The sequence below is a fragment of the Schistocerca serialis genome, unplaced genomic scaffold, assembly GCF_023864345.2.
Source record: "Schistocerca serialis cubense isolate TAMUIC-IGC-003099 unplaced genomic scaffold, iqSchSeri2.2 HiC_scaffold_1261, whole genome shotgun sequence".
Classification (NCBI taxonomy): domain Eukaryota; kingdom Metazoa; phylum Arthropoda; class Insecta; order Orthoptera; family Acrididae; genus Schistocerca; species Schistocerca serialis.
Genome location: NW_026047471.1, coordinates 7,622,427 through 7,647,391, shown reverse-complemented (window position 1 = coordinate 7,647,391; position 24,965 = coordinate 7,622,427). Strand labels below are relative to the sequence as shown.

General features: G+C 39.1%; 1 pseudogene; it reads right to left on the bottom strand.

Moving 5' to 3' along the window:
- The window catches only part of LOC126438173 (protein HIRA-like), a 450,749-nt pseudogene that overhangs the window by 13,995 nt on the left and 411,789 nt on the right, over positions 1 to 24,965 (bottom strand).

The following is a 24,965-nucleotide window of genomic DNA, read 5'->3' as shown; positions in this document are numbered from 1 at the left end:
CATGTGATGCGCAGTAGGAAGGACTCTACCATCCCACACTCATATCTAGAATATTGTGTGTTCAGGATGGTAGAAGGCTGAGTAGTTCTAGAATTTACACAGAAATTCTCAAATCACTACAATACCTAGCCACCAGCAAGGTTGAATCACCTGAAGATGTAGGACAGCTGCTCTGAGGAAGTATTGTGGAATTTGCACAACGTGAACTGGTGGCAAACCCATGAAGACTATATACAATGTCGCCTTTGTTTGGACAAATGATGTGAAGCAGCTTTGCAAATACTAATAGGTGCATTGCTCAGTGATAAATGCTTAGTTCATTTAGATCGCGACAAACCACCAGTTGTATTGCAAGTTGATGCTTCCTCTTACGAAATCGGTGCAGGGCTTTCACACAGAATTGGTAATAAAGAGAGGCCTATTGCTTTCACATCAAAAGTGTTGCCTAAAGCTCAGTGTAACTAATCACAAATTGAAAAAGAGGCTTTCAGTATTGTGTATGGTGTCATCAAATTTCACCACTATTTGTATGCCAGAAAATTTTACTTGGTAATGGATTACAAGCATTTGCAGTCCTTGTTTCATCTGATAAAACTGCTTCCTGTACAAACTGCCCAAAAATTGCAAAGATGAGTTTTGTTGTTCTCGTCTCAATACCAGTACTAGATAATGTATCATCTGACAGCTCAACATGGTAATGCAGGCGTGCTTTCATGTATTCCAAATGGCCCTGGAACAGACTTTGATGCTTCTGCTGCATTTGTTGTCACATCAATGCTCAGGACTCTGAATAGCTTCAATCTTTTCTGCTGAACTATAAGAAAATTGCACAGGCCACGGACGCTGATCCAGATTTTGCTCAACTACATTTGCACATATTGTCCTCTTTCCTTGCATTACATAAAGAACTCTGTGGTGCACCGATACTTTACACATCAGCATAGCCTCGCTGAAAAGAAAGGCGTGATTCTTGTACAAAATAACAGTGGTCAGTCACATGTATTGATCCGCAAAGCTTTGCAAAAAGAAGTGTTGCAGTTACTTCACACCAAGGACACTGGGGGATTGTTCGTACGAAACAGTTAGCATGTTGACACTGTATTTGGCTGGGTATGGACAGCCAAATCAAACAGATGATTTCACAGTGTCACCCATGTGCGGAAAATCAGTCCAATCCACCATAAAAATTCTGTGCTTAGCCTAAGTTGTAATCGCCATGGCTATATGTGCACTCACACTTTGCAGGACCTTTTCGGAACAATCATTGGTTGAGTGAGTTTGACTTGTATAGCAAGTTCCCTTTTGCTGTTCCAGTGAAATCGACAATGGCAGGTTGCACAATTCAGGTGTTTTCAATGATCTTTTGCCTCGAAGGTTTATCTGAAGTAATAGTGTCAGACAACGGCCCTCAGTTCATTTCAAATGAATTTCAAACATTCTGTGAGCACAATGGCATACAGCATCTAACTAGTGCACTGATCCATCCACAGTTGAATGGCAAAGTGGAACATTTTGTCAGAACATTGAAGCAGCAGATGGCCAAACTTTGCTCTGCACACACCAGGGATGCAGCTCTTTCCCACCTCATATCGTTCGCACCCACAAGATGGACCATCGATGGCGGAATTACTTCACGGCCACTGCCATCAGACACTGCTCCACCCTCTTCAGCATCCAGCGCCGAAGGAAGGCCACAAGTATCACTTCGTGCCACATGATATTATCTTTTACAGGGTTTTTAGTGGCAGTCTAACAGTTTGGACAACTTAAAGCATTGAAGTATGTATGCAAACTTCCAGGACCACAGTAAATATGGAAATCTCATATAACATAGTCGCCGTCATACTGTGCCTTCAAAATAACGTATGGATGTCAGTTATGCACATATGGAGAATGTTTGATTTTGTTGTTATAAATGGCACTCAAAAATCTTGTAAACTTGTGTAACACTCATAATCTTAACTTGTACTTTTTCTCACATATTAGTATACTATATTATATATAGTGTCATGATTTAAATTTGTCTTACAGGCATCAGATTATATAATTAGCAGTGCAGCTGGAACAAAATTATGGTGATATGTCTTACCAAGTGGTGATTTACACTAAATAAAAAAATGGTTTTGGTACACGCTTTCTGTTAGAATGTTTTTATATTAATTGTTTACACTGTATTATTTTCTTAGACTCAGTTTCCCACTTCCATATTTACTGTGGTAGTCTACTACTAAGTGCACTCCACATGTGAATGTAAACATCACTGGTTACTCATGACACACGGTATCTGTAAACAGATAAGTACCCATGCCATAGCAGGCAGCAGGAAGAAGACCAGCAGGCACCTTGTGTCAGCGCTTAAAAGGAAGAAAGTTCCATCTGAGGGCACTGTTGACAGGTGTTGAGCATACTTGCCAACAGAACATATTTAGTAACTGACTTACACAGTGGTCACAAAAGTCTCATGTAATGGAGTCAACATTACACATTTCATATGTTCTTGTGCTATGTCTGCAGAGTAACATATGCATGTCAGATATGTTTGCACTATGCACACATGGAGAATGTTTGATTTTATTCCTTTACGTAGCACTAAACGATGTTGTAAACTTAGGTAACATATGTAATCTAAACTTATACTTTTTTGGCATATTTATGCACTATATCACATACATCATCACAATTTAAAGGCATCTTTAACGAGATGACTTACTTGAGATGTTCGGCCAACCTTCCTTGCTGATTAGCCTGTCACTGCAAACTCTCTCTCTCTTCTTCTCCGAAATATGTTGCAAGTTACAGGAATTTCTCAAGACTTTTGCCACTTATAAAAATAAGTAGATGTACAAAGTTTCATTTGATTCAACCAACGCTGTATATTTGAACTTCAGACATTTTACAACATCCCACTCTTCACATAAATAAATACTGGTTAGTAAGTCTCTCACATGTCCAAATGTCAGAAACAAAGTTAATTTACATATAAGAGAAGGTAGGCTTAATAACCATGTCCATTCTCAGATGGTTCAAATGGCTCTGAGCACTATGGGACTTAACTGCTGAGGTCATCAGTCCCCTAGAACTTAGAACTACTTAAACCTAACTAACCTAAGGACATCACACACATCCATGCCTGAGACAGGATTCGAACCTGCGACTGTAGTGGTCATGTGTTTCCAGACTGTAGTGCCTAGAACCGCTCGGCCACTCCGGCCGGCTCCATCCTCAACATGAATCTTAATACACGTCTTCCCTCACCAAGGCTAAGACAAAAGTTTTAATGGTTCTTTTTCAACTATTCACATTACTATAACAATGGTCAAAACACAATTAGAACAGGGTAGCATAAACACTCCATGGTTCTACTGTCCATTTTCACTGAACTTCCATGGATTGACTGACAAGTACTTGTTGGTGCAGTTTAGCTGCCACGTCTACGTTCTGCTCATGATTCATTTCCAACCTGCACACACAAACATGTGACACGCAGTGGGTAGGATTCCACTTTCTTGCAGTCATATCTAAAATATCATGTGTTCGAGATGGTAGAAGGCCGAGTGGTTCTAGAATTTACGTGATAATTCTCGAATCCCTACATATCCCCCACCCCCGATTGAACAGGTTTTTTTTATACACAATCATTACGTACATAATATCACACATAATAACATTTACATTTTAGCAGTATACATTTCTCACATAGGTTTATATATACATCTTCCACTTCAATAACAACCCTTTGTTTTCTCCAGAGCAATATGAGTGTCTCTTTATTCTATTCTCACTTTATTTTGATATCAAGACCTGAGTATTCATTTGTGATTTAGTAAGCTTGACTAGTATTTAGGAATCGTGAGGACTCTTTCCTTATTTCCAGTTGTAAACTTCAGGTGATCATGTAATGTTGAGTAATCTATTTTCTGTTCTCATTCTTTGTACTACCATTTTATTAGTACATACTAGTTTTATTATTTTTTGCAGTTTGGAGGAACTCTGAGCAAAAGGAAAGTGTTCTTTTTGACATTTATTTAAGTGAAACACAATAATGCTAATTTTGTATAGAATTCATGCTTTCCAGAATAATGGCTATAAAATGTGTGACTTCTGTCACGATACTGTCCCCTTCTGCTAGGATCAGTACGTATACCTTACTTGAGGGTTGACCTTATGAGTGCTCTTCCACTCTTTCCATTCTGGTAGGTATGTCCCTTTATAAAACATTGCTGTTTTATAGGCCACAGGTCATCTTATCTCCATGTAGGTACACCTGCCCTTTATACTCAGTAAATGCTGTGTACACCCCACTTATCCTTTCTGAATAGGCCTCACGGTTCATTACCCCAGTGTACACTTCTATGTATAACCTAATTAAGTATTTTCTGGTTAAGACATAAATCTATCACAGACTTCACACTCACTTCTTAATACATAATCTATTTCCTAGTGTTCTCCTCTACTTCTCAAATTATATACTCTCCATAGATAATATGTCTACATACACTATTTAAGTTCCACTATCCTACAATCCACTGATTTTTCTTAAATGACTTATAACGATTAATTCCACTCTAGCTTACGTTCTCTTTCTTTGCTCATGCCTCTTTCTTGTCCATCCCCTGCTCACTACTGCTTTATAGTTATTCCACTAACTCACATGCTTTTGTCTCTCTTTGTGCATGAGTTGATCGCCACTATAATTTCTTCATATACACCTCTTCATGTATACACAAAGAGGTAGAACTGTCATAGTTTTTATATATATGTACACATGTTCCTATGTACACACATTCTTTCACCTACAACACCTGGCGGTTCTCACATCGCAACAGGTTTTTAGTCTGTAATTTCAATGTTTGTGTATAAGGTTATTCTTGTGTGTAAGTGGATGTGTGTTCATGTAGTGTGATTCTTTGGTGTTCTTATCTAAAGATAAGATGTAGGTTATTAGAAACCATGGAAACCAGGAAGGACTTCTTCAGCGATAGAAGTTAGTGAATATGGAAAGAGGGGAAAAAATAGATAGTTCCTCAATTGAGAAGTAATATAGGAAAAAAATAGATGTGGTTGCTAAGATCGAAGAAGAGAAAAAAAGATAGCCTCAAGGATGGGAAACCCTTCCCACCCTCCTTCGCCAGGATCCCTACCTCCTACCTCACAGGTACTTGAGTGAGACACCAGAGGTGGTTTGCTGTTAAATCATCTCCTACCGAACGGACATCCCCAACTTCACCCTTGAGGTCCCCAAAGGAAATCTTAGCAATCCTATGGAAACAGCAAGTGATGAAGAATCAGGCACACTTGTTTGTGAGGGTTGTTTGAAAGTGTGATGTATGTTTTGTGTTAGCCATGATTTGTGTGTTCTTGTAAAAAATGGTTTTATCTATGTTAACCACCCCTTTCAAAATTGATACAAACACTTCCATTTACATCACCTTTGATAAAAGGTATAAAATATTCTATATAAAATAGGGAATTTATACACTATTGTATAGTTTGTTACATGACATTATATTTTCCACACATATAATACTTCATTCATTTTATTTTTACGGCAATACTGCTTTCCTCCTTATTCTGTCATTTGCCTGGATCATTTTCTACTTAATTGTCATGTCCAGTTTTCTAAACACTAAAATTATAGGATAGATTTTAGGAATAGATGACAGAATAGTGTAAAATTTTAAAGGAATTTGGTTCAGGAAAACTGTTTTGGAAGAAACACCGAAAACAGCTTGGGATCTGACGGTTGTCACTCCACCCATTAACACAGAATGTTAATGTCCCTGGGGAACGTATACATTGTACTTCCCCTTCTCTAATCCAATTGCCGGATCTACTAAAAATAATGTCTTGGGATGTTTTATCATTAGTACTCGATATGGTCCTTCATATCTCTGGAAAAATTTATGAGTCTCTTTCTTTATCGTCGAGCTTTGAAGATGTCATCAACTTCGTATTGATGTTCCACAGCCTTTTCATTATGTTTACTTACTCTTTGTTGTGCTTTTTCAACTAATTTCTTAGAAACTATTCTCTGATTCACTTCGTAATCAACACTTGGTTGTTCAGACCCATTAAAACACTTAATTATAGGTTCTATATAATGGAAGGAAACATTCCACGTGGGAAAAATTATATATAAAAACAAAGATGAGGTGACTTACCGAACAAAAACGCTGGCAGGTCGATAGACACACAAACAAACACAAACATACACACAAAATTCAAGCTTTCGCAACAAATTGTTGCCTCATCAGGAAAGAGGGAAGGAGAGGGGAAGACGAAAGCAAGTGGGTTTTAAAGGAGAGGGTAAGGAGTCATTCCAATCCTGGGAGCGGAAAGACTTACCTTAGGGGGAAAAAAGGACAGGTATACACTCGCACACACGCACATATCCATCCACACATACAGACACAAGCAGACATATTTAAAGACAAAGAGTTTGGGCAGAGATGTCAGTCGAGGCAGAAGTGTAGAGGCAAAGAAGTTGTTGAAAGACAGGTGAGGTATGAGTGGCGGCAACTTGAAATTAGCGGAGATTGAGGCCTGGCGGATGACGAGAAGAGAGGATGTACTGAAGGGCAAGTTCCCATCTCCGGAGTTCGGATAGGTTGGTGTTGGTGGGAAGTATCCAGATAACCCGGACGGTGTAACACTGTGCCAAGATGTGCTGGCCGTGCACCAAGGCATGTTTAGCCACAGGGTGATCCTCATTACCAACAAACACTGTCTGCCTGTGTCCATTCATGCGAATGGACAGTTTGTTGCTGGTCATTCCCACATAGAATGCGTCACAGTGTAGGCAGGTCAGTTGGTAAATCACGTGGGTGCTTTCACACGTGGCTCTGCCTTTGATCGTGTACACCTTCCGGGTTACAGGACTGGAGTAGGTGGTGGTGGGAGGGTGCATGGGACAGGTTTTGCATCGGGGGCGGTTACAAGGATAGGAGCCAGAGGGTAGGGAAGGTGGTTTGGGGATTTCATAGGGATGAACTAACAGGTTACGAAGGTTAGGTGGACGGCGGAATGACACTCTTGGCGGAGTGGGGAGGATTTCATGAAGGATGGATCTCATTTCAGGGCAGGATTTGAGGAAGTCGTATCCCTGCTGGAGAGCCACATTCAGAGTCTGGTCCAGTCCCGGAAAGTATCCTGTCACAAGTGGGGCACTTTTGTGGTTCTTCTGTGGGGGATTCTGGGTTTGAGGGGACGAGGAAGTGGCTCTGGTTATTTGCTTCTGTACCAGGTCGGGAGGGTAGTTGCGGGATGCGAAAGCTGTTTTCAGGTTGTTGGTGTAATGATTCAGGGATTCCGGACTGGAGCAGATTCGTTTGCCACGACGACCTAGGCTGTAGGGAAGGGACCGTTTGATGTGGAATGGGTGGCAGCTGTCATAATGGAGGTACTGTTGCTTGTTGGTGGGTTTGATGTGGACGGACGTGTGAAGTTGGCCATTGGACAGGTGGAGGTCAACGTCAAGGAAAGTGGCATGGGATTTGGAGTAGGACCAGGTGAAACTGATGGAACCAAAGGAGTTGAGGTTGGAGAGGAAATTCTGGAGTTCTTCTTCACTGTGAGTCCAGATCATGAAGATGTCATCAATAAATCTGTACCAAACTTTGGGTTGGCAGACTTGGGTAACCAAGAAGGCTTCCTCTAAGCGACCCATGAATAGGTTGGCGTACGAGGGGGCCATCCTGGTACCCATGGCTGTTCCCTTTAATTGTTGGTATGTCTGGCCTTCAAAAGTGAAGAAGTTGTGGGTCAGGATGAAGCTGGCTAAGGTGATGAGGAAAGAGGTTTTAGGTAGGGTGGCAGGTGATCGGCGTGAAAGGAAATGCTCCATCGCAGCGAGGCCCTGGACATGCGGAATATTTGTGTATAAGGACGTGGCATCAATGGTTACAAGGATGGTTTCCGGGGGTAACAGATTGGGTAAGGATTCCAGGCGTTCAAGGAAGTGGTTGGTGTCCTTGATGAAGGATGGGAGACTGCATGTAATGGGTTGAAGGTGTTGATCTACGTAGGCAGAGATACGTTCTGTGGGGGCTTGGTAACCAGCTACAATGGGGCGGCCGGGATGATTGGGTTTGTGGATTTTAGGAAGAAGGTAGAAGGTAGGGGTGCGGGGTGTCGGTGGGGTCAGGAGGTTGATGGAGTCAGGTGAAAGGTTTTGCAGGGGGCCTAAGGTTCTGAGGATTCCTTGAAGCTCCGCCTGGACATCGGGAATGGGGTTACCTTGGCAAACTTTGTATGTGGTGTTGTCTGAAAGCTGACGCAGTCCCTCAGCCACATACTCCCGACGATCAAGTACCACGGTCGTGGAACCCTTGTCCGCCGGAAGAATGACGATGGATCGGTCAGCCTTCAGATCACGGATAGCCTGGGCTTCAGCAGTGGTGATGTTGGGTGTAGGATTAAGGTTTTTTAAGAAGGATTGAGATGCAAGGCTGGAAGTCAGAAATTCCTGGAAGGTTTGGAGAGGGTGATTTTGAGGAAGAGGAGGTGGGTCCCGCTGTGACGGAGGACGGAACTGTTCCAGGCAGGGTTCAATTTGGATGGTGTCTTGAGGAGTCGGATCATCAGGAGTAGGATTAGGATCATTTTTCTTCGTGGCAAAGTGATACTTCCAGCAGAGAGTACGAGTGTAGGACAGTAAATCTTTGACGAGGGCTGTTTGGTTGAATCTGGGAGTGGGGCTGAAGGTGAGGCCTTTGGATAGGACAGAGGTTTCGGATTGGGAGAGAGGTTTGGAGGAAAGGTTAACTACTGAATTAGGGTGTTGTGGTTCCAGATTGTGTTGATCGGAATTTTGAGGTTTTGGAGGGAGTGGAGCTGGAAGTGGGAGATTGAGTAGATGGGAGAGACTGGGTTTGTGTGCAATGAGAGGAGGTTGAGGTTTGCTGGAAAGGTTGTGAAGGGTGAGTGAGTTGCCTTTCCGGAGGTGGGAAACCAGGAGATTGGATAGTTTTTTGAGGTGGAGGGTGGCATGCTGTTCTAATTTACGGTTGGCCTGTAGGAGGATGCTCTGGACAGCCGGTGTGGATGTGGGAGAGGAAAGATTAAGGACTTTTATTAAGGATAGGAGTTGACGGGTGTGTTCATTGGCTGAGTTGATGTGTAGGTGAAGGATTAGGTGGGTGAGGGCAATGGATTGTTCAGTTTGGAACTGGTATAGGGACTGATGGAAGGAAGGGTTGCAGCCAGAGATGGGAACTTTAAGTGTGAGGCCTTTGGGGGTGATGCCAAATGTCAGACAAGCCTGAGAAAATAGAATATGGGAGTGTAATCTGGCTAGGGCGAAGGCATGTTTGCGGAGGGAATGTAAATAAAACTTAATGGGGTCATTGTGGGGGTGTTGTGAGGGTGACATGATATTGGAAGGTGGAAAGTATTAACATGAGGTGAAATGAAAATGAAAATAAAAATATATGGGGAGAGATAAAGGTGAAACGGAAAGAAACAGGAGATCTGGAATGAAAAAAGGCGAAAAGGTGTTGGTTACAGCTGGGCTATGTTGGACTTGGGTTGGTAGACAACGATGTGTATAAAGGTTAGGTGGTTGTGTTGCCGCCAAAACACGTTAAAGGACGCAGAAATTCGGGAAAATTTCGAAAAAACTGCGTGTAGTATATTAAAAGGAGTGGTATTGTGGTGGCAGATTATGAAAATGAGACTAACAATTGTCTGACGAAGAAATAATCGCGTTAAAACCTGTGGGAAGCGGCTAAAAATGATCAGTGGTGTGGGAAAAACGGAAATGGAAATAAAGCGAAAGTTATTAGAACTGGCCGAAATGGTTGTTTAAAAGGTGAAAGGAGCTGTTTGTGAACTAGAAACGGTGGATATTATAGCGGCGGTAGTGCTGAAAGCGGCAAAAAATTTTTTTGGTTATGGTTTGGAAGTGGGTTACGCATTATTGAGTATATATATAGGCGGGATAAAATAGTATAGCAGATTACGGTAAAAAGGAGAAGGTGAATACAAAGTGAAACTACTGGCAAAAACAGAAAGAGGAAAATAAGACGACAGAAAAGATTTCGAAATGCAACAGTGACAATAACAAACGTAATCCCCGGAAACCATCCTTGTAACCATTGATGCCACGTCCTTATACACAAATATTCCGCATGTCCAGGGCCTCGCTGCGATGGAGCATTTCCTTTCACGCCGATCACCTGCCACCCTACCTAAAACCTCTTTCCTCATCACCTTAGCCAGCTTCATCCTGACCCACAACTTCTTCACTTTTGAAGGCCAGACATACCAACAATTAAAGGGAACAGCCATGGGTACCAGGATGGCCCCCTCGTACGCCAACCTATTCATGGGTCGCTTAGAGGAAGCCTTCTTGGTTACCCAAGTCTGCCAACCCAAAGTTTGGTACAGATTTATTGATGACATCTTCATGATCTGGACTCACAGTGAAGAAGAACTCCAGAATTTCCTCTCCAACCTCAACTCCTTTGGTTCCATCAGTTTCACCTGGTCCTACTCCAAATCCCATGCCACTTTCCTTGACGTTGACCTCCACCTGTCCAATGGCCAACTTCACACGTCCGTCCACATCAAACCCACCAACAAGCAACAGTACCTCCATTATGACAGCTGCCACCCATTCCACATCAAACGGTCCCTTCCCTACAGCCTAGGTCGTCGTGGCAAACGAATCTGCTCCAGTCCGGAATCCCTGAATCATTACACCAACAACCTGAAAACAGCTTTCGCATCCCGCAACTACCCTCCCGACCTGGTACAGAAGCAAATAACCAGAGCCACTTCCTCGTCCCCTCAAACCCAGAATCCCCCACAGAAGAACCACAAAAGTGCCCCACTTGTGACAGGATACTTTCCGGGACTGGACCAGACTCTGAATGTGGCTCTCCAGCAGGGATACGACTTCCTCAAATCCTGCCCTGAAATGAGATCCATCCTTCATGAAATCCTCCCCACTCCGCCAAGAGTGTCATTCCGCCGTCCACCTAACCTTCGTAACCTGTTAGTTCATCCCTATGAAATCCCCAAACCACCTTCCCTACCCTCTGGCTCCTATCCTTGTAACCGCCCCCGATGCAAAACCTGTCCCATGCACCCTCCCACCACCACCTACTCCAGTCCTGTAACCCGGAAGGTGTACACGATCAAAGGCAGAGCCACGTGTGAAAGCACCCACGTGATTTACCAACTGACCTGCCTACACTGTGACGCATTCTATGTGGGAATGACCAGCAACAAACTGTCCATTCGCATGAATGGACACAGGCAGACAGTGTTTGTTGGTAATGAGGATCACCCTGTGGCTAAACATGCCTTGGTGCACGGCCAGCACATCTTGGCACAGTGTTACACCGTCCGGGTTATCTGGATACTTCCCACCAACACCAACCTATCCGAACTCCGGAGATGGGAACTTGCCCTTCAGTACATCCTCTCTTCTCGTCATCCGCCAGGCCTCAATCTCCGCTAATTTCAAGTTGCCGCCACTCATACCTCACCTGTCTTTCAACAACTTCTTTGCCTCTACACTTCTGCCTCGACTGACATCTCTGCCCAAACTCTTTGTCTTTAAATATGTCTGCTTGTGTCTGTATGTGTGGATGGATATGTGCGTGTGTGCGAGTGTATACCTGTCCTTTTTTCCCCCTAAGGTAAGTCTTTCCGCTCCCAGGATTGGAATGACTCCTTACCCTCTCCTTTAAAACCCACTTGCTTTCGTCTTCCCCTCTCCTTCCCTCTTTCCTGATGAGGCAACAATTTGTTGCGAAAGCTTGAATTTTGTGTGTATGTTTGTGTTTGTTTGTGTGTCTATCGACCTGCCAGCGTTTTTGTTCGGTAAGTCACCTCATCTTTGTTTTTATATATAATTATAGGTTCTCCAATAAATGCTTTACCTATAATGTCTAAAGGTGTCAACCCAGTCAGTAAATGTGGTAATTCATTTAAAATAAGTTCAAAATCTTTAATTTTTGTTGCCCACAAAATATGTTTCTCATGACAGTAAGTATGACACAATTTTCCAGTTTCCTTCATCACTTGTTCACACAGGTTTGATGATGGGTTATAATTAGATATTAGCACCTGATGAATACCTTCCCATGCTAGGAATTCTTTAAATTCATTACTTACAAACTGTGGTCCATTATCTGTAAGAAACCGTTTTGGTTTACCTACTTCTAGGAAGTATTGTTGTAAAAAGTGTATAACTGTTTGCATATTTGCTTTTTTAATAGGATATAGTCTAACATTCTTTTACCAGCACTCTATGATTACCATAATGTATGATACTCTTCCCTTTCCTTTTGGAACTGGTCCAAAAATGCTGCCGCTGTGAGATCATGTAATGATAGGAATAATAGGATACATTTTGTATTTTACATGAGTATTATTCTCTTTCACTTTCTCGGAAATTTCACAAGTTCTTATCAAAGATGCTATTCTATGCCCTAGTTTCTTAAAATAATAAAACTTATTCATATGTGTTATTAACTTTTTTATTCTGAAGTGTCCATATCCTGTATGAACATACCACACAAGTGCGTCTTCCATTACCTTCGGAATACATAAGCACCAACGCTGTGATGTTGTGCTCTCTCTAAAATAAGTTATGACCTACAATTTTCCATTTTCCTAATTGATCAGGATGATGGATATTTTCTGTTATTCTTTCGGCCATTTCCTTTACTCTGATGTTCGGATATTCTACTGACATAAAATTAATGGTAAAATAACGCTGGGTCCTTCTGTACATTTCAATTCTTTCATTCCTATGGGTAGCCTAAACAAAGCATCAGGTACAATATTCTCAGAATCTTTTACATATCGTATCTTAATATCATACTCCTGTAGGAAAAGCATCCATAGCATTAACCTATTGTGCAATAATTGACTACTCATTAGAAAGGATAAAGCTTGATTATCTGTATAAACGTGGATTTCAGATCCCCACACTAGCGTTTGAAATTTTTGAATGCCCTACACAATTGGCAATAGTTCCTTTTCCATAGCTGTGTAATTTAATTCATACCTATTTAGCCTATGGCTAGCAAAAGCTATGGTTTGGTGTTCTACATTATTTAAATCCCACTCTCCTTGGCAAAGTTTCACAGCAATACCGTAATCAGATGCATCTCTTGACAACTTAAAACAGTTTGACCATAACCGGAGGATGTAATATGGGTGATTCTACAAGTGCTCTTTTGATGTTTTCAAATGCATCAGTTGTACCTTGATTCCAAGTCCATGGTACTCCCTTTTTTAATAAACGTAAAATTCTCGGGTCATTTAGTTCTTGCCCTCGTATTTAACATCAATAGTATCTGGCCATACTTAAAAATCCTTTTAGCTGTCTTACATTTTTGGGGTGTGGACATTCTTCGATAGCTTTGATGCATTCAGGGTTCGGTCTAATCCCTGTATGCCTACAATATGACCTAAGAACTTAAGTTCTTGGCACACAAAATAGATTTCAACAGTTTCACCATAATACCTTTCTCTTTAAACCTTTTCAAAGTCTTGCACAAAGTTAAACAATGTTCTTCGAAAGTAGTTGATATTATCAGGATATCATCTACATATATTATAAATCCTTCAATAACTCTCTGCCTAGTGCCTCATCTAACGCACGTATAAATACAGACACAGAGACATTAAGTCTGAATGGCAGTACATTGAAACGATATGATTTTCCATCAAATAGGAATGCTGTATACTTTTTAAGATTCTTTATGTAACTTTATTTGCCAATATCCCACAGTCAGCTCCATCGTGCTAAAGAACCTTGCCTTTTCAAATTTGGATAACAATTCGTCAATATTAATCATTTTGTCTCTTTCTGTCTCTATATGTCTATTCAATGTATGAGCGTCTAACACTAATCGTACTCCACCTGTAGCTTTTTTCACCATGACCAGAGGATTATTCATGATGCCGGAACTACGTTCTATAATATTATTATCAGTCATCTTATTGATTTCATCTCTAACTGCTTCCTTAAAACTCACAGGTATGGGATATGGCTTACAGAAGAATGGAGTGTCATCTTTGATTCTGAATTTACAAATATAGTTGCTGATGTTACCTGGACAATCGGAAGAAACTACTTCATATTCCATTAAAATTTTATATAAATCTCTCTTTGTTGTTCAGTTAATATTTGGGATTTATTAACTCTATTGTGTATATCAGTTCGATGTGTTCCGGATCTACATTATCGATCTTGGTTACAACTGTGCTGTAGCTGTTAATCACAGACACTGACACTCCGCTGTTTGTTTTTCAATGCAGCTGTTTATCATAAAAGGAATCCAACATCTACTATTCCCTTTACCAAAACAAAGATTTTCGTAGAAGTTTAAGATGACCTTAAACTCTAATAACCAATCTAAACGAAACAATACATTCCTGTTAATATTTTCTACTATCAATAGTGTTTGACAAAATAGTATACCTCCAATATGACAGTTCACCTGAGTTTCATATTTCATAATTTTACTTTTCGTTCCAGTTATCCCGACTATATATACTCCAGTTACTGGCAATAATGGTAAGTGATGTTTATTTTGTATCGAGTTAAAGAATTCTTTGGATATGAGTGATACTTCACTCCCCAAGTCTATAAATATGTTAATCTCGGAAGTCTTCACAGTCCCTGCTATTATAGGTTGTGGGTTATTAGTATCTAAGCATGGTTCTTCAAGCAGCAACCATTCCTTTGTAGGTATTTTGTGGGTAAAGTTAACACACATATACCAAATGAGGCCTCCTAGTGTATCTCTACAATCTGGGCCCCGGCCCTGAATACAGACTGAACCATGTTTTCCTCATTACCACTCATTATGGGTTGGTTACCGAAACGAGGTACTACATTTCCATTCAACGTTTTGTGGTTACTCGGTACAAATCCTTGGAAGTTACTGGATTTAGATTTGAAGGTGGATGCTTCTTTTGGTAATTGTCTTTACAATGCTGCTTATTGTACTGGTGTACTTTTGCGAGGTTTACTTCATGCTTTTTGAAATTATTTCCATTATTTCTTTTATAGTTCGAAGTTTCCCCTTGGTGTAAAGCTTCATTACGGTCCTTATTTATGGCATCTAGTACATCAATGAAAGATAACAGTTCCTCTACCGTTTTCCAGCCACTAAATAAGATGTCTTTTCTTGCACAACTGGGTAATCGTCTAATTAAAATTTGCACTAATCCCTCTTCTTCCATTGGCTTATCTAAGTACTTTGCCCATGTTTTTAGATGCCCGTCGAAATATTTCCTCATGGTACCCCAAGTATTGTTGTAATATTTTGGGTCCACAGATGTGATTATTAACTTTTCCTGCGCATTAGCAGACCAGTATCTCTCTTTAAATTTCTTTTGGAAGTCTCCCTAACAAGAAAAATTCTCAGTATATACAGTTCCCCATTCTGAGGCCTCTCCTAGTAGGCACCCCACAGGAAATACGATCTTTTTAGAATCTTCCCAATTCTTTGGCAAAGCTTGATTGAATCTTTTCAAAAATGAGTCGGATGTACATCCTCGTCTGGCTTAAATTTAGGAAATTGCCTGGATAATCCTGAATTAGACCCCCCACCACCACTGTGGATCAGTCATTACTTTACTAGTTAATACTACATACTGTGAAGTTACTCCTTTGTCTACTTTATTCTGGATAAGTCTGAATTCCGGTCACAGGTCATCGACAACTTTCTTGGTATCACGAAGTTCAGAAGATAAAAAGGAGATATGTTTCCACATGTTACTTTCTTGGAAACTTCCCGCTCTACAAGTTCTTCCACCTGTTCCTCCAAACTATTAATATTTATGATATCAGAGTTCACCAATTTCTCTTTGAAGTTCCCTTCCACATTATCCACTCTTGTATTAATACCTTAATTTGCGATTCAGTAATTGGCATTAAGTTATCTTGCTTACCGACACCCTCAAAGTACTCAACCCTTGCTTTTCAGCATTGAATTAAACATTGCACACAATTTCAAAGGATCCCAACTTTTCATTAAGCTCTGATTCTGCACTATTACATTTGTCTCCAATATTCAATTCTAACCTTTTTGTTAGATTCTGAAAATTATCGTTCTGTTTCTGGCTGAAATAGGTAAACATTTGATTTACATGAATAGTCAAGGAACTAGTCAATTCATCCTTTACATCTAATTTCAAATTTCCTACTTTACTATTTAAGGCATCAAATTCAGTCTTTACAGCATCCATGCCTTCACATAGTTTACTAAACTCTTTGCTTTGTGAGTCGACTTTGGCATTTAGCAAATATAGGTTTGTCGCTTGACTATTTAGAGTTTCACTCTGGACATTTAGAGTATCCCTCTGAGCATTCAACACTTCACTATGGGTACTTAGTTGAGAATGTACTGAACCTAATTTTTCACTTAAAGTTGCATTTTGAGTGTTTGAAGCTTCACTCTGGGCATCTAATTTAGAATTTAAAGTTTTGATCAGATTTACTAACTCACACCAGTCTGGTCCTTCTTTGCTAACTCTCATAGCCATGGGTGGTTCTGAAGTTTCCTTGACCTGCTGTATGTTATCCATACTACTATAGGCTTTAGACCTTGTAAGCATTTAATGCTAATTGTAATTGTATGTTATGCATACTACTATAGGCTTTAGACCTTGTAAGCATTTAATACTAATTGTAATTATACTAAATACACAGTAACAGTTCACTCCACAGTATTCTGTCACACTTCTTATTACAGTAATTAAGTTATGTTTCACACTCAGCCAGCATAGAGTTCTCACTGCGTAGGTGAGCAGATGTGGAAGCAGGGCAGCACCAGTGAACAGCAACTCGTGCCGGCAAAATCGGATGTTGGTTTCCACGTCTGCGTCCTCGCGATGTGTGTGAGGGCTGTATAATCCCCGCACTGAATCTTCTTTGTCCGACTGTTCTAGGAGTATTACTTCTTGGTCTAATACAGCGAGATTTTCTCCTTATTATGCTCGGTTACTAAAGCGATACATGATAGATTTTTCTCTTGTTTTCATCTTGAAATTCCTCTTTTCTTCTGTCCTGTCATGGTCATCATGTTCTAATGGTTTGGACGACTTAAAAGTGTTGAAGTATGTATGCAAACTTCCATTTCTTTAAAGAGATGACTTACTTGAGATGTTCGGCCGACCTTCCTTGCTGGTTAGCCTGCCACTGCAAACTCTTTCTCTTCTTCTCCGAAGTATGTTACTAGTTTCAGAAATGTCTCAAGACTTTTGCTACTTATAAAAATAAGTAGACATATAAAGTTTCATTTGATTCAACCAATGCTGTATATTTGAACTTCAGACATTTTACAAATCCCACTCTTCACATAAATAAATACTAGTTAGTAAGTCTCTTGCATGTCCAAAAGTCAGAAACAAAGTTAATTTACATATAAGAGAAGGTTGGCTTAATAACCATGTCCATTCTCAACATGAATCTTAATACACGTCTTCCCTTCACCAAGGCTAAGAAAAAAGTTTTTAAAGTGTTCTTTTTCAACTATACACATTACTATAGCAGTGGTCAAAACACAATTAGAACAGAGTAGCTTAAACACTCCATGGTTCTTTTGTCCACTTTCACTAAACTTCCATGGACTGGCTGACAAGTACTTGTTGGTGCAGTTCGACCGCTGCATCTTCATTCTGCTCGCGACTCATTTCCAAACTGCACGCACAAACATGTGATGCACAGTGGGCAAGATTCCACTTTCTCACACTCATATGTAAAATATCATGTGTTCAAGACAGTAGAAGGCTGAGTGGTTCTAAAATTTACACAGAAATTCTCGAATCACTACAGCAGCAGACGGTGGGTGCAAGGCACTTGCATGTATCTTCTTTAAGGCCCAGTTGGCTTACAGCGCCGCCATCAGTTTCGCATCTGTCATGTACACGATGATCTTTCAGTCTCTCTTCCCCCAGATTCACAGATCCAGAGGACAATGTGGCCACAGCAGCCACCAGAGGGTGTCATCACAACACTGCAGGATGACCCAATGGAGATGGAGCCTTCGCCTCCTCTCATCCTACCGATGGATATGGACCCACCCACATTGCAGCAGTCGCCGCCTTCTTCATATGGTTCATGGCAGCAAGAGGTGGACGCGTACCATTCTGGTCATTTTCTGCGGAAATGCTTCCACCAGACTACAGGCCAGATGGCGGGGTACGGCTGCAACCTTGATGTCCCCTGCAGCCACAGCTTACAGGCCGGCAATTAGCTCACACTCCTGCCTTCCACACCCTGGTCGCACTCCCTACACAACAATGGTCCATTACTTTGTGGGGGAGGAATGTTCTGACATAACTGCAAGCACTGGAATGAAGATGAAGAACAAAAGAGAAGAGAAGGTAGTGAAACGACATTGGCCAATGGTGTGCTGATCAGGACCGCACCATGTAAGGTGCGGTCTCTACAAGAGGAGAATATAAGCGCCATTCCTGCCAGCCTTGGCCGCTCAGTATACAGACAGTATTAGCACATTTGTAATAAAAACTATTACTGTGGTTTTGCTTGAATTGTTGTATAGCATTCTGAGAATGCAGCATCCTTTAGGCACCCTATTCGAGGTGAGTGGGCAAGACCCCACAAAACTTTTCCTTGGAATTAAAAATGTTGTTTCTAGCCTCATAATGGCATTAAAGTATTAATGATATAGCAAATATCATTACTGCTATTATATGATATAAAGGAAGCTATAAACCTAAGCCTGGCTTCCTAGAATGACATACATATGAGCATAAAGTATGCGTTACCAGGGTGTACACGCGGACAAGAAAAAAGGAATTCCCGGATTTCCCAGTTAAAAATGCACATTTTCCCATGTGATAGTACACTTCTTCCTAGGTGATGATAAGTGACAGTATAATTCCCTTCAAGCTGTAAAAATATCAATCCTTTGAATGGTAAAGGTTTTATACATCAGTGTGAAACTTCACAGAATCAAAGAAAAAAAAAAAAGTTTTGGAAAGCTCTGATGTGCAGCAACAGTTACGCTGCATATTTTCATATTATGATACACTGCATATGTTTGTATTTGTATTATGCTAGTATAGATTTGAAACAGCACGTTAGTTTCCAAAGCACTGAAATTGAGATTGAAATGCATTTTTGTAAGCTAGTCATACCTCATGTCACATGATTTCACCAGCCAATGACAGCAGATATTCAGAGCATAGGACACATAGCATAGTCAGTCACAACAGCAACATCATTGTTAAGTAGAGTGAACACGCAAATAGGAAAAGTTAATGGTTTAAATTACCGTATATAGTGTGGCTACAAGAAAAGTTAAGCTTTCACATATAATATTGGTCTTTATTGCGTGTGTTACACTTTAAGATACGTCACACAAATGTGCCAGTAAAATTTTAAATAATGACATAAAAGTCTGGTGTCTGTGCTGTAAATTCCTCTAAGTGGCTAGTCCTCAATGTGTTAAGGTTTAAATGAGAATCAAACACTCTGTGATTTTAGAAATTCATTGAACATTCGCACATGTAATATGAAACATCTTGCGCAAAAGGAAATTTACTTTGAAACGAACACTTTTCAAAACACAATTTTCCTGCAAGCTGTCAGGAATAAGTTTTGTTTTAGCAATTGCTACAGAGTGCCAGAGAACACGTGGGGAGCTACGATGATGTAGGAAGCCCATATGTTCATACATATATAGTGTTAAGAGCTCTTACATGACATCATAAAAGCAACAGAATACTCCAAGAGCATTGGAATTTCTAATACCATAATAAAATGCACAATTCGGCTTGAAGTGCACATTTTTTTTCATATGTCCAGATTCACAATAAATGGGGCCACAACCTGATATTATGATTTCAGTGCGGTTTTCTGGGTGCCAATTTTCTTGGAATACCAATACTGTAGTACCTCCTGTTTGGTTCTTTATTGTGGCATAATGAAATACATGCCAGGAGATGAAAATGTGCACTTGAAATTTAGTGAAGAGTTGAAACTAGCTAATAGTGCAGAATAAAACACTTTGTTTATAATAAATTGACTGCCTCTGGGGAAAGATTAATAAAAGCCACATTTATATAGCAAATCGAAAAAAATAACTTCACTGTTCTGAAAGTGATTGACTGCCAAAAACATGGAAATAAAATAAGTAAGAAAACTGAAACTAATAACATGTGTTAGCCTTCCATAATTATGTAAATTTATTTAAATTCATTTGATAGCTTCCAGCCACAGAAATAGGCTTTGTTTTCATTTGATGTGAGAAGCATAAATGAAGAGGAAACATCAAAATCACTATATGTAAACACGGCTTACGTGGATACCAACCCTCCCCACTACAACCCAGACTGCTATGCGCATGCGGCAATCTGGCAGCTTGGGTGCGCCAAAATATTTTTCAGGGTACCATCTGGCTGCTTCTTGCTAATGCTGATGAGTAGATTTTTTATCTATCCAATTAAATAATTTTATCTATAAATTATTGTTTTCACTGTTACATATTACGTACTTCAAGCTCATATGTACATCATTCTAGGAAGACAGTCTTTGGTTTTATAGCTTCCATTAAATCTTAAAATAGCACTGATGATTGTTGCTACATCTTCAATGCCACTATGAGGCTTTAAGCAATATTTGTATTTGCGATGGAAAGTTATGTGGACTGTGTACCACAATAACTATTTATAACACAGCTATGACATAATTATTTTTTACAAACAATATATTGTAAGCATTATTTTTAATTGCAATTAGTATTTTAAAAAATTTATTACCTTACAACACCATTGCTATCCATTTCACCCTCTATAACCCCCCCCCCCCCCCTTTCCGACCAACTTTTCCTACATTCCATTCACCTCCCTTCTTTTTCAAATCAGGCTGTAGTAATAACTTTAAGATTGTAATAATAGTTTTATACACTGAGCATTGCAGTTCATTGTCCTTTTTTACATGATTGTAAACACAAATAATTTTACATGGCAATATTTCCACATCATAAATAATCTTAGGTTAGTAGTTAATGTCTCCTTCACCTTCCTGAAATTTTAAATCTACAAATGTACATTTACTACAGCTATACTCTGCAAACCACCATAAGTTGATGGCAGAGGTGCTCACATTATATAGTACGTATCGTAAATATATATATTTACTTTTATGAATCCATTATTACAAAATTTTATGGATATACATTATTACAAAATGAGCACCAGTATTATGGTTAATCCTACTGGTAATTCATTTCATTTCAGGCACTGTAAATAGTATCACAATGATACTCCATCGATGGACACTATACCATAGCAACTGTTGATAACACAGCTACACTGTACTTACTGTAATTATTTTTTCATAAACAATGCCACCTAGCCTACACTATTATATCAATGTTTATTCACTTGAACAACTGTAATTTCATATTATTCATTTTATTTTATTATCTCATCTATGCAATCCTTTTACAGTTTATCCTGTGTGTTTGTAATTATATTACAAAATGGGGAATGTATACATCAACTACTGTAAATGTTAACCATATGTATGCTGAAATTGTTTTTTACAAGTAAAGCCATCTATCTTGCTGTTAAGTACAGCACATGTGTGTTAAATAGGGCAGTTAGTTGTTTGAACAATCATAATATGATATCCTACTAGTTTTACTCTTATTTCATTTTTAATCTTTGTGTAATTTATTACACATGTCTATAAAATTACAGTATGTAAATGGTAGATATATTGCTACCCCTGCACTCTCTTGTAGCTGACATCACTTGTGACAACACATAGTACCAGTAATTAATTTGCAGTCATCTGTTGCTCACATTATACCCCGTATGTTTTGTACATGTAGTGATTTTAATATGGAAGGCTTTTATATATGGCAAGAGCTCCCTAGATGCTTCAGTTCTATTTTGGATTCAATGTAACCATTTGTTTACCAATGATACTATGTATATATTCCACTCAGCCTTCGAAAATGATGTGTAATTAACACGTGTAGGGCAGCTTTTCAATATACAATGTGGCTAAGACAATCTGAAACTTTGAGGGGAACTATCACATTGGAAACGGAAACACTGTGTGGGTAGCACCTCCCGTTGGGTAGACCACTCGCCTGGTGCAAGTCTATCAGTTGACGCCACTTCGGCAACTTGCATGTCGATGGGGGTGAAATAATGCTGATGATAAGGGCAACACAAAGCCCAGTCCCTGAGAGGAGAAAATCTTCAGCGACTTGCCTGCGATGGGGATGAAATAATGATGATGATAAGGACAACACAACACCCAGTCCCTGAGAGGAGATAATCTCTGACCCAGCTGGGAATCGAACCGGGGCTGTTAGGCATGACATTCCGTCTCGTTGACCACTCAACTACCAGGGGCGGACAAAAGAAACATTACAGTTGTTATCAGGTCAGATCAGATAACCATATTAAGTAGAACAGATGTTAAATTTATTCTGTACAACAGCCGAAACAACACAAGTATTTTCTGAGAAATGTACAATAACACTCATCTCTAAAATTATGTTTTTATATATGACGTCAATGGAAATACCTTCTTGAATGAGAAACCTGGCAAGACACATCAACCAACTGTGGTACTCCTTCGTTGAATTCAGTGCAACACATGCTGAAAGTTGTTGTTCCAGAAAGTTTATTGTGCATAGAGGCCCAACATTTGCACCATTAAGAAGGCGACTTGCCGTAGACGAAATCCTGTAGAAGGAAAAATGTTTTGGTTGAATGTAGATGTTTTTTTTTTACCAGAAGACAAAGTACTGTTGATAATGTGAATAACTCGACAGCATCCAGCTTTATAATACATTAATATATGGATAAAGAACAGATATATTACTCCAGATTTAAGATGGAATCAGCAACCATTCTAGTACATTATAGTAGTTAATTTTTACTTAACTTCAGTAATGTAGCTATCATGGGGTACATAACAGCTTTTAAGCTCTAGTGTAATGAATGCAAAAGTATAATGGTGAAGGCAGTATCTAAGAAAATAAATTTTTCCATATGATGTGTTACATTAATTACTTTCAGTTAAATCACATAAATAAACTTAACTTAAAAGAGAAATTTGTGAGAGACTAAAAAATACATCTCACTCTGGCCTATAATGTGAAAATATGATTTATTCACCACTTTTTATCACATTATGGACTAAATTAAAGCACTTCTTGAATGTGGTGCGACCGAAGTTAGTGTTCAATGATCAAGATACACAGTGGAAAGGAGTTACAATAAGTGGTTAAACAATGGAACTTAAAAATAGCCATTTTCTCTGATTAAAGTATTTGGACAAAGTGCATGGTGTACCTGAATCAGCTGTAAAGATCATTTACTCACAGGTAATGAATTTTAACTAGGGTGAATATTGACTGAAGATGAAGCACACACTGGATGTTCAGCTGATGTCAACAGGTTTTGTTGTGGCTTTCTCATAGTCAAATAGATTTTTGGTATTATTTCATAACCACAAATAAAACAAAATTCTTTTTGATTTTTCAACTGTAACAATATTCATGTGGTGGATTTTTACCTTGCCAAATTACAAGTAAAAACAATAAATAGTCAAAAGCACTTTTGTTTGTACCTGACATAGTCAAATTGGAGATAAGTGATGTATGTTTATTAAAAGTTGTGCAATCAGAAAAATCCTTTATTAGTCAAGATAGCAAGTACAATTTTTTCTTTTATTGGTAAATAGTTTTGCCTATCTTAATTAGCCATCTTCAGATCTGTAATATGTGGGAAACTGAGTCTAAGAAAATAATACAGTGTAAACAATTAATAGAAAAACATTCTAACAGAAAGTGTGTACCAAAACCATTTTTTTATTTAGTGTAAATCACCACTTGGTAAGACATATCATCATAATTTTGTTCCAGCTGCACTGCTAATTATATAATCTGATGCCTGTAAGACAAATTTAAATCATGACACTATATATAATATAGTATACTAATATGTGAGAAAAAGTACAAGTTAAGATTATGAGTGTTACACAAGTTTACAAGATTTTTGAGTGCCATTTATAACAACAAAATCAAACATTCTCCATATGTGCATAACTGACATCCATACGTTATTTTGAAGGCACAGTATGACGGCGACTATGTTATATGAGACTTCCATATTTACTGTGGAAGTCTATTACTAAGTGCACTCCACATGTGAATGTAAACATCACTGGTTACTCATGACACACGGTATCTGTAAACAGATAAGTACCCATGCCATAGCAGGCAGCAGGAAGAAGACCAGCAGGCACCTTGTGTCAGCGCTTGAAAGGAAGAAAGTTCCATCTGAGGGCACTGTTGACAGGTGTTGAGCATACTTGCCAACAGAACATATTTAGTAACAGACTTACACAGTGATCACAAAAGTCTCATGTAATGGAGTCAACATTACACATTTCATTTGTTCTTGTGCTATGTCTGCAGAGTAACATATGCATGTCAGATATGTTTGCACTATGCACACATGGAGAATATTTGATTTTATTCCTTTACATAGCACTCAACGATGTTGTAAACTTAGGTAACAATTGTAATCTAAACTTATACTTTTTTGGCATATTTATGCACTATATCACATACATCATCACAATTTAAAGACATCTGACATAATTACACACCACTGTTCCATTAGATTATATAATAAGTAACACAGGTTAAACAAAATTATGACAATGTGTCTCACCATTTGGTGATGTATACTAAACAAAAAATTTAGGTGGAACAAACTTTTGTTAGAATTATTTTATATTAATTGTTTATATAGTATTATTTTCTTAGATGCAATTTTTGTTGTGTTGCAGATCTGAAGGTCATTAATTAATGCAGCCAAAAATAGTTGTAGATATAAAAACCTGTACTTGCCACCTTGACTAATAAATGATTTTTTTGAATCCACAGCTTTCAAAAAGCACTTTTACTAACAGGAATTTCAACAATTTTTATCAA